Raw genomic sequence first — 15,149 nt, 5'->3', positions numbered from 1 at the left:
ACATGTCAGTGACCTGTTGGATATTGCTCTACCCATATGTATCGAGAGGAATATCCAGAGAGTCACGTACAGAACCGAACGAGGAAAAGAAGGTTTCACTGCATTATACAAGGTTTCTTGAAAAAAAGTAGTGCTGTTTATATTTATATCCTGTAAACATTGCTTTTGAGTCAGTAAGTAATTCTTCAAAAGCACCAGTTTTCAAGAACTCACATTCGCTCACTTACTCAAATATGCAACTGAGAGAGACACACGCATACAAAAATGGAAGAATACCCAATGTGCCAGCCTACATTGGAACGTCTATTTCCCCATCACACACATATGCACACCCAGTTCCTATCATAAAATGGGTCTCAGTTAGAGGAGGCAGTTTGCTGACAGCCTTACGGTGTCTAGTGACAGTGACATTCTTTGTCGAGCAGACAGTGCAGGTCATGAATTTATCAATGGCTGACTGCAGGGGTTGAACAATGCCTGAGCTCTCTGTAGAAGATGGGTGGAGTGGTGAAAACAGGAGAGGAATGGGTAGATAGCTGGTAGTTGTTTGACCCCCACTGGACACGGTACAGAGAGAGAGAGAGAGAGTCTAGGATTTGCCCTGACGACATATGAGGAATAGAATCAGATAGCTGGGAAGGCCTATGATAACCTGTTCCTACCAACACCCTGGTGAGTCTGAGTCTTTTTTTTGTATTTTCAAAAGTTGGTAAAGTGGATACTAATATATCACTATATTTCCAAGCACATATTACGTACACATTACACTTAGCTTATAGAAATGATGCACTTGGACCAGCTTTGTTAGTCCAACTCTGTTAGAGCTGGCAGAGACTGGTGGCTTTCAAATCTTTTTATAAATTATTTTATTTCATGTACGAGACTATTTAATTAGATTGATTGTTTTGCTCATTTATTGGTTAGTTTGTTAGGATTAATATGATTGCTGAATTTGAAAGATTACTGTTAGTGGGTCGCCATATGAATACTAGCAATATCCTTTTCTGTTAGGTGGTTTTAATGTAAGCACGCTGAAAAGGCAAAGAACATTTGTTTTCATTGACCATATTCCACCAATAAAGAAATCCAGTCTCTTGCCTAACTACACCCTGGCAGAAGGGATGGGGCATTTTAAGGCAAGCAACTGGGGATTGCCAAGGTTTTGTAGGTGTTGTGGAAGGGCCTAGTGAGTATTTGGTTGGTGACCTATATAATTCAGATGTCATTCCTTTTGATGATATGAAACTAATAAATCATTTGTTTCATTAAGACCACTGTAGTAACCGCTCACCTTCATACCATTTGTAGTGTCTAGGCTGCATGATGGAGACAAGCAGTGACATATTCGGAGATTCCACTGAAAATAGAGCTAATTGAGTTTTCTGTTTGTCTCTCAGAAAGCAACTGGAATCATTTGTCTGCATGGCTATCAGTGGGTTGTGACACAGGTTATGAGTCCTGTGGTTCACCATCTGTCATATGTGAGCAAGCCCTAAAAAGACATAAGAGTACTCTCACTCTCTTTCTGTCAGCTCCATATCTCTTTAGAACATGGCTGTTACGTGTCATAGCGCTTAATACGTGTATTCAGCCCACGGTTATGTCATCCATTTCTTTCCTATTAATGTCAGTCATTCATGTCAATCTCATTTTAATATTTTAAATACAAATACAAATACAAATACAAATTGTAACATTGTATTTTTTTTCAAAATAAACACATTGTAAAGGCCATTGTGGTCCAAAGATATATTTAAGATCCCTGATGCCAAGATATTAGCACAGACATTGTGTGTGTGTGTGTGTGTGTGTGTGTGTGTGTGTGTGTGTGTGTGTGGCCAACCCAGCTAACCAAGAGTGGCTGTGGACCATCTGGTATTGTATGTGCATGTGTATTGCTTGTGTGTGAGTATGTGTGTTCACTAGAGCACGCGTCACACACAAACAGCAACACAAGCTGTGAGAGAGTCTGTTGCGGAAAAAAAATCCTGTTCTTGCCTCTTACAAAGGACTCTTTCTTCAGCAAAAACAATTCCTTCTGTTGTTCTCGGCAACAAAAAGTACACATAGTTTAAAAATATATTTACATGTATTTTGCTACTTTAACACAATAAAGGCATTATTTATCAATATATAACATGTACAATTCAAAAGAAGAAGGATTATTACAGTGCATGAAATGCCCTGTATTGTTATTCCTAGGCATTTTCTTCTTCTTCTTCTTATTCTTCTTACCTTTTTCTTCGATTAATTCAGCCCGAACCGTTTAACGTAGAAACTTCATTCAAACTTTGTCGCGTAGGTCTTGTAAAGGACACTTATGCTGATGTTTTCACTTTTCTAAACTTTATACTTTTTAAGATATTAAATAAAAACGAATCTAAATTTTCCCATTGACTTACATTGGGCCATTATGACATCATAATAGGGTCTTTAAACTGGCTTGCACCTGTGCTCCACTGACACCTGTGCTTAATCCAAGGAACCTTTTCTCTGTCCCTCTCAATTTAAATGTAACTAGGAACATTAAGACACCTTCCATTCTCTACTTTTTTCTCTCTCCATCTCTCCATCTTTCTCTCTATCCCTCTCAGTCTACTTTCTCTCACACTCAATCTCTCTTCTTCACTCCATTTTTATCTCCTTTTTTCAATATTTTCACTCTCTTTTTCTCTTTCACTCTTGTTCACTCTTCTTTCCTTCTTCCACCCTTCTTTCCTTCTTTCACTTTTCTTTCCTTTCTTCACTCTCCTTTCTTCTTTCCTTCTTTCACTCTTCTTTCCTTTCTTCTTTCCTTCTTCCACTATGATTTCCTTCTTTCACTCTTTTTTCTTTTCTTCTTCCACTCTTCTTTCCTTTCCTCACTCTTCTTTCTTTTCTTCTTTCCTTCTTTCACTCTTCTTTCCTTCTTCCTCTCTTCTCTCCTTTCTTCACTTTTCTTTCCTTCTTCCACTCTTCTTTCCTTTCTTCTTTCCTTCTTTCACTCTTCTTTCTTTTCTTCTTCCTTTCCTAACTTTTGCATTTCATGCACTGGTATTTCCTTCAGGAAATGCATTTTCTAGTTTTTCATGTTATTGTGCAGTGTGAAGTCCAGGTAATGACATTTTGGGAATGTTTAAGTATGATATGTGCATTTGTCTAAAGGGTGTCATGGCTATTGTGTAATCTAGTAAATAGAGTTCCGCTTCTACATTTCAATATCCGTATTGTACATTCATTATAATCAATTCTTACACATATGCATTTATCCTACTATCATGACTCCTCAATCATGTGATCATTGGGTCGAGTTCAACAAAATGTAAATATTGCAAGTCAGCCGTAACAGTATGGCTGAGAACATATCCAGACCAAATCTGACTCTAGTCATCAGAGAGGAGGCAGGAAGTGGGTTTATATCCAAGCTGAATTTAATGTTCAATCTAATGATGTTTTTTTAAACAAAGTTCAGCAGGAGCACATATGATGGATTGACAGCTGTCACTCACCTCACTTTCGCTGTCTAGGAGAAAAAATACCCTCCTTTTCTCTCTATAACATCCCATGTTCTGACGTTTAAGCAATATAGCACGAGTGGGAGTGGGGTAGGTAAGCAGGGGTTAAAGTGGGCCGGAACGCTCCGGTACTCAGTACCGGCACCTCAGATAAATTAATAAATAAATAGATTCTTAAAAAAAAAAAAAAAAAAATGTATGTTAAGGCCAGTCCACACCAAAGATCTCTCGATCAAATCAAAACGTAATATCATCCCCTAGCCCCGCCTTGTTCATCCCTCTGACAAACACGCTTTGCGCGAAAAAAACAAAACAGTTAACCTTCCTGTCAGTTCAGTTGAGAGCACGACGCTTTGCGGTAAGTGTTTAGACTGTTCCAGTCAGAGCGAGTGCATGTTGGAGTCCAAGGTGAAGTAGTAAGCTAAAGTCTAACGTCTATATTTTAAAGGTGCATTAAGGATTAATAGCTATTCGCTAAAGGTATGCTAGCAGCTAAAACTAACGAAATCTCTTGAAATGTGCTTACTTTGACATTATGACAAACTAATTACTCAACGACTGTCCTTACACAGTCAAACATCAATCATGTGCAACACAAGACTAAGCAAGACGGCAAATAAGCTACTTACTAGATCGGCAGAAGGTAATCAAAGTCAGGTCGGCGGGCATCGGCAGGCAAAACTACAGAAGGCAGTTAAATGCCTATAGACCCTGCTATGCCATTGGCACGGACACAATTCTCCATATTAAAAGTCATTGTAGCGCCCCAATTTTTTCAAGCTGTTATTTTAAGGTTAAACTGCTTATCCTAACCCTAATCCTGAAGCATAATTGTTGCATATTGTGCCTTTAAATAGGGCAACAAACACAACTTAAAGAAAGAACCAGGCTTTTAGTTATTCGTTTTCTATCACTCTGGCCCTGACTGAGAATGACGAACATTAACAATGGTTAACTGCAACTAGTTGGTTATTGGCTAGCACGTCAGCTTGTCAGAAAGACAAAAAATGTGAGTACCGGTACTTGTTTCCTAATTGGAAAACACGTTGGTAATGTTATGTCTTCATAATTTCCTTCTTAAGGATGGAGGAGGATCGAAATAAGAGAGGGTGTAAACGAAAAATAACTGATTATTTTCAAGGGTAAGAATTTGTCTGGAAATGGTGCCTAAACAGTCATTCTTTTTAGATTTTCTTTTAAAATCAAGCAATTGATAGTCTAAGAAGTCTACCAAGCATTGTTGCTATGTCATGTTTTGATAATTCATTTAACAGTAAAATATTTTTAATTTAATAACTGAAGTCTGCAGTGCTGTTTATTAATGGCTGTGTGAGTGGACAGTCCAGGCCATGGAACTAAGTAGGCACTGTGTAATTTGCGCTGTGATTACTGTGTAAGAATGACTAAGATTTGGCCTGATGCAGAACAGATTTCAGCACTAATTGTTCATTTCCAGCTGGCCATCCCCAAAATGCACCAGAATACAGGAAATCATATTTACCAAATTAAAATTTTTCTCATGGAACCAAATAGGGGCCCAAAGGCTCATGATCCATCCCTGGTTTAGGTCTTTGGTTAGACCTCCTTATATCACTGTGATTAAAAAAATATAGGAATGGGTGATTTCAACGCCGCTGCCACCAGATCCACCAAATACCCCCCCGCCACGGCCGCCGCCAGATCCACCAAATACCCCCCCGCCGCCGCCACCACAACGGAAAATAGAGTACCCCCACCTACCAAATCCCACTTTAACCACTGTAGGTAAGGGATAATCCCACGGGTGGTGTTCGGCCGTAGCCATCGAGGCCGAAGGCCGAGTGTCGTAGGCAACAACACCCGTGGGATTATCCCTTACCTACCCCACTCCCACGAGTGCTATATTGCTTTTATAAAACAATTCTACTGTCAACAAATTAACATTTTAACACGAAGTTATTGATTAAAAATGGTTTATTTCGCCATTGTTTCTCCGCAACAAAAAATAGTTCCATTGTCAACGTCTTGGTTTGGAATTTTGAAAACTTTGAATTAACGGTTATCATCAATGCGAATGTTTCATCGCGGAGTGATTTATTTTTAGCTGTGAAAAGTCCCGTAACTGTAGGTATGTTGACGAATAACCTATAGCATGGAACGTCTCTCGTCCAATCAGAAACAGCTAAATTACGCGCTAGAACCCAATTGATAGTTTTCAGTGACGTCAGTACAATTGTTAGCTGACGGGCAAAAAGAACAGCGAAACAGCGAGAAACAGTGAAAAACTTTGAGCAGTGCCTACTCAAATACGATTGCCATCAACCACAGACCATACCACTATAGCCAAACAGAAATATTCAGAAGGGAAAACAAATTAGGAACTTGTGATACATTTATTACAGGTGTCCTGACATTTTTATTTCGTTAACCTCCCCACAGTCCCTGTCTGAGCTCAAGTGTGGAGCTATTTACATCTATCTAAAAGAAAATCCGTCCCCATACAAACCTCAAAAACAGAAAGACTACAGAAGCACAGATAGTTATTTAATTTTCAGAAGTGGTTGGGTTCACAACGATGTCTTCTGGAAGGTGAAAGCTAAAAACCATTTTCATAATAAGAGCGAAGACAAATGCCATTTAATAGCTAGGTACCAGCTAGCGAGGTACCTGCTATAAGCTAGCAGCCGTTAGCCTACCCAACGATGTTCTTTATTATTTGACACAATTCCCTAGCATAAACAAGTTCGAAAACCTGGTCTGGCGAATGACAACTTAAATGATCTTCCCATTTATTTTCTACTGACATTGTAGTATTACAAGTTGAATAACAAAATACACTAGCCTAGCCTACTTGCTTGCTTAGGTACTTAGGGAGAGCAGCAGCTGGGTAATCCAATTTGAATGTGTGGATGCTTTGTTTCTTGTCTTTATTACTTGATCTATTCCCATTTTAGGTAGTTATTCTGATGAATTAGGCGACCAGAACAGGGTGACTGCTTTTATTTCCAGCTCCAAAAGTAAGGCTACTTTACTGTGTGTCCGAGAAACGTTGACACAGAAGATGTCTACGTACAATCAGCTGACAGCAACGGCGAAATAAACATTTTTTTTTATCAGCAGGCAGCAACTTGGGAGGGTTTTAAATGTGATAAAAACAAAATCCGGGCTTGTCTCCTCGCCAAGATAAACAGCCAACCGAGCAACAACTGTCTGCCGTTTTACTAACTTATATTACAAGAGCTTGAAAGGTGGGTGGTTTCTGTATTAACTCCCGTGTTAAACAGCTGTAGAACGTCTTTTTTGCCCGCCAGCTGGTCATTCTGACGTCAGCTGAAAACTATCAATTGTTTTATAAAGCAAAATATCCCACCTCCTACCCATTCTTCGGATCACAATTAACCTGTTATATTCTAGAATGTTTTGGCAATTTTTGCCCACATGTCAAGGCCTACTTTTTAGCCTTGGGCATAGGATAGTGGCAAATGTCCATGTTATGTTACAGAGTTACCGCAAACTATGATAAAATATCATTGAAGTACTATAAATCCGTACATTTTAGAAAGAGGTTGATAAGCTTCCCAAAATGTAGCCACTCTCTTACTTGTATTACATTTTAGATCTATAACACTATGGATGCAAGTAAGAAATTGCATTGGAGAGGTCAGTTTCATCATATGATTGTGTGCCCACAAGGGTACACCTGAACAATTTTTTAATTCAAATATCATCCCAATCAAAAGTTATTCAAGTTAGAAGAGAAATAATCGGTGACCTCTCCATTCTCTTCATCTTCTGAGTCGTGATTATCGCTGCTTTCTGATTCTATCAGACTCTCTATTTCAATCTTAAAGCTCTTCCAAATCAATACTGTTGTTGCCCCATAAAAACAATCATGTTTGGGCTGTTAGTCTATTTCCTTTTTAGAAGCCATGGTGATGCAAAAAAAAACATGTTTCGTTGTACAACTGCCTTACCTTTTACAACTGTCAACTGGAACATTTCATATTTCATAAGGGTGTGAGTTGTCTGTATCCATAATTTGTGCACAGAACAAGTACATTGTTTATCTTTCACTGCAAACCTTGCCATGTTGAGTGACGTCAAACCTACTTCAAAAATCTCCCACTTTGCTAGTAGTTCAGGTATATTCTCCAACTCAGATGTCGGAACTTTTACACTTCCTATGTTGCTCATGAACGCACCATTATTACCAGGTAACTTATTCTCCACCTGCCTGTTAAAGCATTTGCTTACTCGCTCACTCTTAAACGGAGATCTCTGTCTCCTAACAATACAGACTGATTGCTGGGAAACTACAGCAGAAGAGTTACTTACTTGTTATATTTTCTGTCGAGTGCTGGTCTACACATTACTTTGGGCCTCAAGAAACACAAATATAACTTCAGTCATGCTATAAAGCTTGCCACTTGCCTGCATCCCTGCATCCCTCTCTAGCTATCTTATTTTCTGTCAAACTACGATGATCTTTTAGCTCATTGATAACCAGGATTACTCAGTAGCTACTTATTTTTATGCTTGCAAAGGGTACATGGGGGTAAAAAGCTTTTCACAGCGGTTGATTCACAGGAGCTGATGCTCTTTCGCTTGTAAAGAGGGCAAGGGAGGAATTTTCCTAGGTGTTTTGTCACCTCCCTCTGTGAGTTCAAAGTGCTATGAATTAAAGCCTTCAAACATCTGAACTCCTTATCCTGAATACCATCAGTTCTATATAGGTTTCCTACTTCTTCTTAGCCTTTTATCAGCCTGACAAGTTAAAGGTGCTCCTTATCCCTCTACCTTCTGAGCAATAATTTACATATCTACACCTTTCCCCTTTTAGGTTTGCCTTGATGTACCACCTCTGTGCCATTTTAGGGTAGCCACTCCCGCTGGCCCGCAGCCCTTCTCCAGTCAGAAATTCTCTCTGGTTTTCCCTTACCACTCTTTCCTGGGAGCTGTGCTACCACCTTTCCTGAACTGAACTCTAACTGATAACTGAGGCAGTGTTCCTCTATTGCTGCACGTACTGTTGGAGCATGTCTTTGATTAACCAATTTGTGCCGAGTGCCCAGTGTTTTGAGTTGCATTTCGTTGCAATGAAGATTTCTAGAAACTGGTTGGCTCAATACAAGGCCAGGGTCACTCTACAGCTCATTCGAAGTACTACCGCCACTGTTTCTTCTCCATCTAGTTGACAAAACAAGCACCAGCAACGGAACAAGGGGCTTCTCTTTGTCTGTCTGCTAATAATTCTGCAGAAGCTTGCCAACATCCAGGTGCCGCTCACCCCTTTACCTTGCCTACAGCTTAATGGTGTCTTTTCCATTCCCGTTTCTTCCATTGTCACCCTACTTCTTCATCTCACTGCAGCTGATCACGCGTGCACCAGTACCACAGTGCAGGGCTCCATTTCTTTGGCCCCTTTCTAAAGGTAAAGGTCAGGTTTTTAGCAGATGCTCTTTCCACTCTGAACTCCCTCTGCCCCACTCCAGCTATGGGTGTGGCAGACCCCTCTAACTTTTCTGCTTGATTCTGCAGCTGCTGCGGACCTATACCTCAGTCTTTCTCTATCGCCATGCCAGTTTCTACTCCTCTCATAACCTCTCTTTGTTCTGTTACAGTTGGGCAAATTGTAGGTGCTCCACACCCCTCTGGCTTGCCTGCTGCTGCAGTTCCCCAAGCCGATCATCTTCTTACCCTTTGATCACCCTGCATTCTGCTCCAGCTAGGCAAGTCACATGTGTCGTCTCCCTCTGTCTTGTCCGCTGCCACTCCTATTTCTGCACTTCACCAAGCCGATTAATGGAGCAATCAGTATGCCTTTCACACTGATTAGATCAAATTTGTATTGTTTCTCAATAGCTTTATTACACGCGATGGAAATGCAATTGAAATCTCTTCTCACTCAAATTGGACTCCCGACAGACAGTTACTCTACTCCTTCATTTATGATTCTTGCAGCCTCAAGTGGAGTGTCTGTCGGGTCACCTCTTAAACTCTCGGCTGGGGGTCCGCAAATGCTTTTTGTGCTGACCCACGTTCACGCAGTCCAGACCATTGTCATCATATTCCCATTCTTTGGGGTGTGCAGATCCTGCTTGAATCCTGCCTGCGCAGTAAACTCCTGCATGATTCCTGCAGAGCTCTTCAGGGCCCTGGCTAGACACCTCGCCAAACATGCTCTCTTTCCACTCCTCTGTAGGCAAATTTAGAACGCAAACTCGTAAAATGGTGTTCTGAATAGAGGTTGGTGGAGACCATGCCAAATATGATTTCTGCTCACTTCTCTCGAGGCATTATTTGGAAAGTGAACTCATACAAAACTTTTCATTCACCTGAATGTAATTAAAAAAACACTATTAATTATTATTGTTACATAGTAAAGGAAAATAACAACATCTCATTTGCTGCACACGTGGTGTCTACCCAGAGCCGGTTCAGACCTCCATGGGGCCCTAGGCAAAATTCTGCCAAGGGGCCCTCCTAACTGAACCCCCAAAATGTTCAACCGTCGCACCTGACACCCAGTGCTTCCACTCATCCCCCTTTTAAATATATTGCATATCACCACCTGTTGGTCCAACTCAGAATAAATACAGACCAAATCAGCAGAAAAGTGTGAACACTGAGAGAAAAAACACAAAGACCTAAAAATCTTTAAAAGGCAGCATATTTACAATCAACAGCTAATTTACCAGCTCCCATGCTAACATGAATACACACACATTGGTTGTAACTTTCAAATCTTCAATGGTCCAGTGAAAATATGCCAAGGTTCTCAGAAGAAGCAACTATTTGTTATAGAAAGACTACAAACTCTGAATCACTTGGAATTAAAACCATTTTATTTAGCAGATCCATATTGTCCGTTTTCTGTTGAAGTGGTTGCTAGGCAAACAAATTGAGTCGTGAGAAGACTTGAGTTTAACAAAACGACATGTTTTCGATTTACAATGACCGTGTCTTTATAAAATGAAAGGAGAGTAAAATGCCATAATAAACAACGTACTAACCTCGAAACATCAAACCAATACTTCAAGCAACAGTTTGATATTTCTCGGTATGATATCACTCTATTAATAAGTGTTTATTATTTAGCAGCATTGTCATAATATTTCACGAGTTTTATTTATTCACCAAGAATAAATCGTATCTGCGTCTATATTTGCCTGTGGGCTATCCAATCAAACAAACTTCAATCTTAGTCAATATGTATCCATTACTTTCCAAAGTTTCCATTTTGTTAAGTCCAGTTGTAACTATACAAGGCTACAACTGAAATTATAGAAGCTAGCAAGACGCACACAGAGACCGGGGATCCCCAAGGGCTCACCGCCCTGTTGATGTAGGTCTAACACGGACTGTCCCTCCCTCTCTCCCACCAGGAGGCTTTACCTCACTGCTGCTCCCGCAGTTCATTTTCAAGTTCCTTCCCCTTCCTTTTTTCATTCCCCGAGGGATAGCTCCGCTTCATCTTTCTACACACTAATGATGCGCATGGGTTGCTATCTGACGTCCGCGACGGACAGTTACGTTGTCACGTTTTTTTTTTTTCCCACGGGGCCTTTATTATAAATAATACATTTGCGGGGCCCTACGCAACATGCGTAGTGTGCGTGTTGGAAGAACCGGTACTGTGTCTACCACAGTAGTACAAATACAGATCAGCCACAAATCAATGTAATATATCAGTCCAATAAAATATATTTCTATCAATTTGGAACTTTAGTTGTAGTTATTCATTTTAAATCAAAGTTACTTCATGAATAGCAAGTTTGAGGTCTTAGGAGTTCTGAATAGAAGAGGTTGGCAGCATTCATTCTTGTGTAATATTAAATAGAGCAGCATATATAATCAAATAATTTCTTTACAATTATCAGAAGTAAACCATGTCTAACTCAATATATCTAAATATGAACGGGGGAGTGTGTCTGTAAGCTTGCGTGCTTGAGTGTGCACTGTTGGGTGCACGTTAGGAAGAATGTGTGTTCAGTCTTTGTTCGGTATGTGTGACGAGCCTATGTGAAGCGTGACGTTTAAGTGCTCCTTTCGTGTGTGGGCTATGTTAAGGCCAATGTATGTGTAATTTGTGTGATGACGATGCCAAGTTAGATAAAATAAATGGTTAGTAATGCATGCAAGACCCTATGTCTTTGGGAAGCATTACTAACATTAAGCATTCTATGGTGTGGCGAAGCCAACTACCAAATAACCATGAAAGATGTCTCGTTCAGTGAACAAATATAATTAATCTACAAATGACAAAGGTAAAACAGTCTTACGCTTATACAGGCCGTGATGAGGACTTTCACTTTCACTTGATGCTAAGATAGCTAAATGCCCAATTATCAAAGTTACCAGTCTGTGACGGTTGTTGTGACGCACATAAAAGACGCTCTTCTGCCCCAGAATAAAGACTGCTAGCATACCCAAACACATGGATTTTTCCACACAAACAGACAGCTATACTTGTACAAAGGAGGCTAGAACACCAATTTTGCTTTCCACCATTTATTTCATTGAACCCAGTTGGTGCACAAACTTTTTTTATTGAATATTTGACGAGGTGGATTACCGACTGGTTGAGGGTTCGTGTCCTCGTCTAGCTTGTCAGTTCAACAGTCAAATAAGCGCAGCGGGAAACAGGGGGAACATTTAATTGGTTCCCAGTGTAATTAGATGACTCTCTGTAATGGCTGTAGGGCCAATATAAATGGTCTTTGTCTTTTTACATGCCTGGAAATATGATTCATTACGTAGTAATTATTTCTTTGATCTTGATGTTTAGCACACTTAGAAATACCATATTTGTGTTTCAGGGTTTGTCGTGTTTAGTTTATTTAGTTTAGTTTATTAAGTGTGACCTGTGTATTTATAGATTTTTGTGTATACCCCTTTGTTATGAATGGTGTTGGCCACCTTTCTATATTCACTTCTATGTTTAGTTGTTCTGCGTAGTGGGGAGTGTCTTGTCAGGTATGTACATACCCTGGAGACTGCTGAATTTTGTGAATCCCATTTTTTGTATTGGATTTCGAATTTGGCTAATCTGCATTTTTTTGTGTAAGACTCATGGTCTGTTTAATCCTTCTTAAGATTGAATAAACCCATATAACTTTTGAACCCTCACTGAGCTTTTCGCCACACTCACACTCGCCTATAGAAGGTAACCCGATGCTCAGTCCAATCCACAGCCCTTGGAGGAAAGGGGTTCCCAGTGTTTTGATGAGGCAAACAGCAGAAAGTCTGTGGATGAAGGAGGTCATAATTGTGATGTCGCCATTGCTGTGCAGTGTACATTGGAGGACCCGATCGCTCCTTTTGTTCTGTTTGCAGATTACGTGGTTGTCTTTCCGAATACTTGCTTGGCTTGCTCCCGTCACAGAGTTAGCTAGCAGAGTTTCTGCCAACGCTAAACTTGCTTACTCCTGGTTAGCGTTGCGTTCCTGGCTAACAGGAAATCTTAGGCAGTCGTTGCTGTAAGACAAACAGTTTGTTGTATTGAATGTGAGACTGTGGGCCTGCTCTTCTGAGCAGCTAAGAGACGAGTGTGCACTCTCCAGAGTGCGGGGAAAGAGAGGTGTGTGTGCTCTCTTGGGGAGAGGAGAGATGAGAGACGTGTTCCAGCAATGCTGGTAGAAGAGAAAAAGGTATGTGTGTTAAGTCCACTAGTAAAGGGAGGGTAATTAAGGTGACATAAGACTACATTTACCGGTTGACTGGAGGAGAGGCTGACTCTTTAGGGTTTAACCATATGCTAATTCCTGATTTAAACACAATGGATGAAAAAAAGACAAAAGTGCTCTAGCAGATCCAGGTGCTACTGTAACTCTTGTTTGGTAGGTGACAGCAGGATTCGGGGCCTCTGCATAGAGCAGGAATTGATCACTGCCTTACGATTTCTTGATAGACTGGTAAATGTCATATAAATGCAATTAGAACTGTCAGTGAACACAGTCCATCAAAAAAAGGGCTTTTAAAGTTACTGCCTGGAATTAGAGTGCACTTTCCACTATTTGTATTTTGTAAAAAAAAAATTGTTTCCTCTTTGACCATGCTGTGATACATCCATTTCCTAGAAAAATATTGTGATTGTATGGGATTGTGAGTTAACCTTTGATTCCCTCCCTACACCATGCACACATTCAAGACTCCATCCTTATGTTCTGAATGGGTGGTTTTGAAAATGGTAGTGTCTCTTTTTACTGGCAAGAAACAATCCTAACAAACAAGCAAAACAAGAAGACGACAATCAAACAGACTCTTAAGCCTTGGAACTTTCTTGGTTCTTCGACCCCAAAAGAAATGACATGTTGTGTAAGGGCGCTAATACATGAATTAAAAGGGAAAAAAGCATTGCCAGTTTGTCTGTGATTTTATAAAACATCAGCAGTCAGCAGAAACATCAAAGATGACAGAAATGTAAAAAATCCCTGTGACTCTTGTAAATACAAAAACCATGCAACTGCTTGCAATGGCGACTGCCTATGTAAATAGCGTTTAGAGGTAACATTATGACAGCAACATGGAAGAAAGGTGGTTTTAAGTCCAAACTAGTTTGAATTTGTAATGATTATTCATATATTATTATATGGCTCCTCAGAATGTTGCAAAAAAAAAATCCATTGATTTTATAGCCTTAACGTTTAGGGGTCTGATATTTCTTTATAATGAATGCCGCAAAAAATATATATAAAATAGGTTTTGTTAAAATGTGCTCAACAAAAGTACTGAATTCTTAATAATTCACTAATAAAACATCATTTTAAGCACACGAAATACACTTTTTAACGCCATAAAGTAGTGGGTGGTGGTCACAAAAAACAAAGTACAACCACGCTTTAGACCTAGTCAACTTAAAAACTTGTACAGCATACCTGAACTTATCTAGACATTACCCGGAGGTAATACATATTTTTATCATAAAATAAATCTTCACACGACAAAGCGGACCCTGACATGTGGCTCACACTCTAAACTGGTAAACCAGCCATGACACAGAACATCTAAAAATACAAATAAGTACAGTGAAGATCATTTTGGTCACTATGATCATGATTTGAAATTTTCATAGATCTGGAGTAGAGACAAAACTACCTTCGCCAGGATTGTGGAGATGACTGGTCATTTACATATAGGTGTTTATACTTAGGGTGCTATATTCTATACCAGTGCTGTCAGTTTAACGCATTATCAACGGAGTTAACGCAAACCCATTTTAACGCCGTAAATTTTTTTTATCGCGAGATAAACACGTTGTAAAAAAAAAAATAATAATTACGTTTAGATTAACGTTCTTTTTGTCCTCCCAAACTGTGTAGTAGGCTAATGTTACGTTTGGGTGAATGGTGAGCGCGATACAGCGAAATGGATGATAAAAAGCTTCTGAATAGAAAGCTTATACCTTTAAAAGTTGTGTTGTGCAAAAGAAGCAAGCTTCACTGTTGTCTGAAAATGTGCTGAAAGCACAGAAGAAGTAGGCTACCTTTGATTGGTAACCTAACTGTTACGGTTCATTGTTTTTGAAATAAGAGGCCTGACTTCTATTTTCACAGCAAACTTGAAAAAAAGAAAGCATTAAGCCATGGTTTAACTGCACTATAGGCTGAGTCCTTGTTTATCTGAAATATGCACTTTATAATTTTATTTTGTACCGCCCTGTTTGGCAATGTTGTT

General features: G+C 39.7%; 1 protein-coding gene across 2 annotated transcripts in view; it reads left to right on the top strand.

Moving 5' to 3' along the window:
* Positions 1-552: 552 nt before the first annotated feature.
* mag (myelin associated glycoprotein) overlaps positions 553-15,149 on the top strand; it is a 70,614-nt gene continuing 56,017 nt past the window's right edge. For both annotated transcript variants that reach the window (XM_080850854.1, XM_080850855.1), the window contains exon 1: positions 553-672. The gene's annotated coding sequence lies outside the window, so the exon portion shown is untranslated. The remainder of the gene's footprint in view (positions 673-15,149) is intronic.

Source organism: Sprattus sprattus, assembly GCF_963457725.1.
Source record: "Sprattus sprattus genome assembly, chromosome: 14".
NCBI lineage: Eukaryota > Metazoa > Chordata > Actinopteri > Clupeiformes > Clupeidae > Sprattus > Sprattus sprattus.
This window is presented reverse-complemented; position numbering and strand designations above follow the sequence as displayed.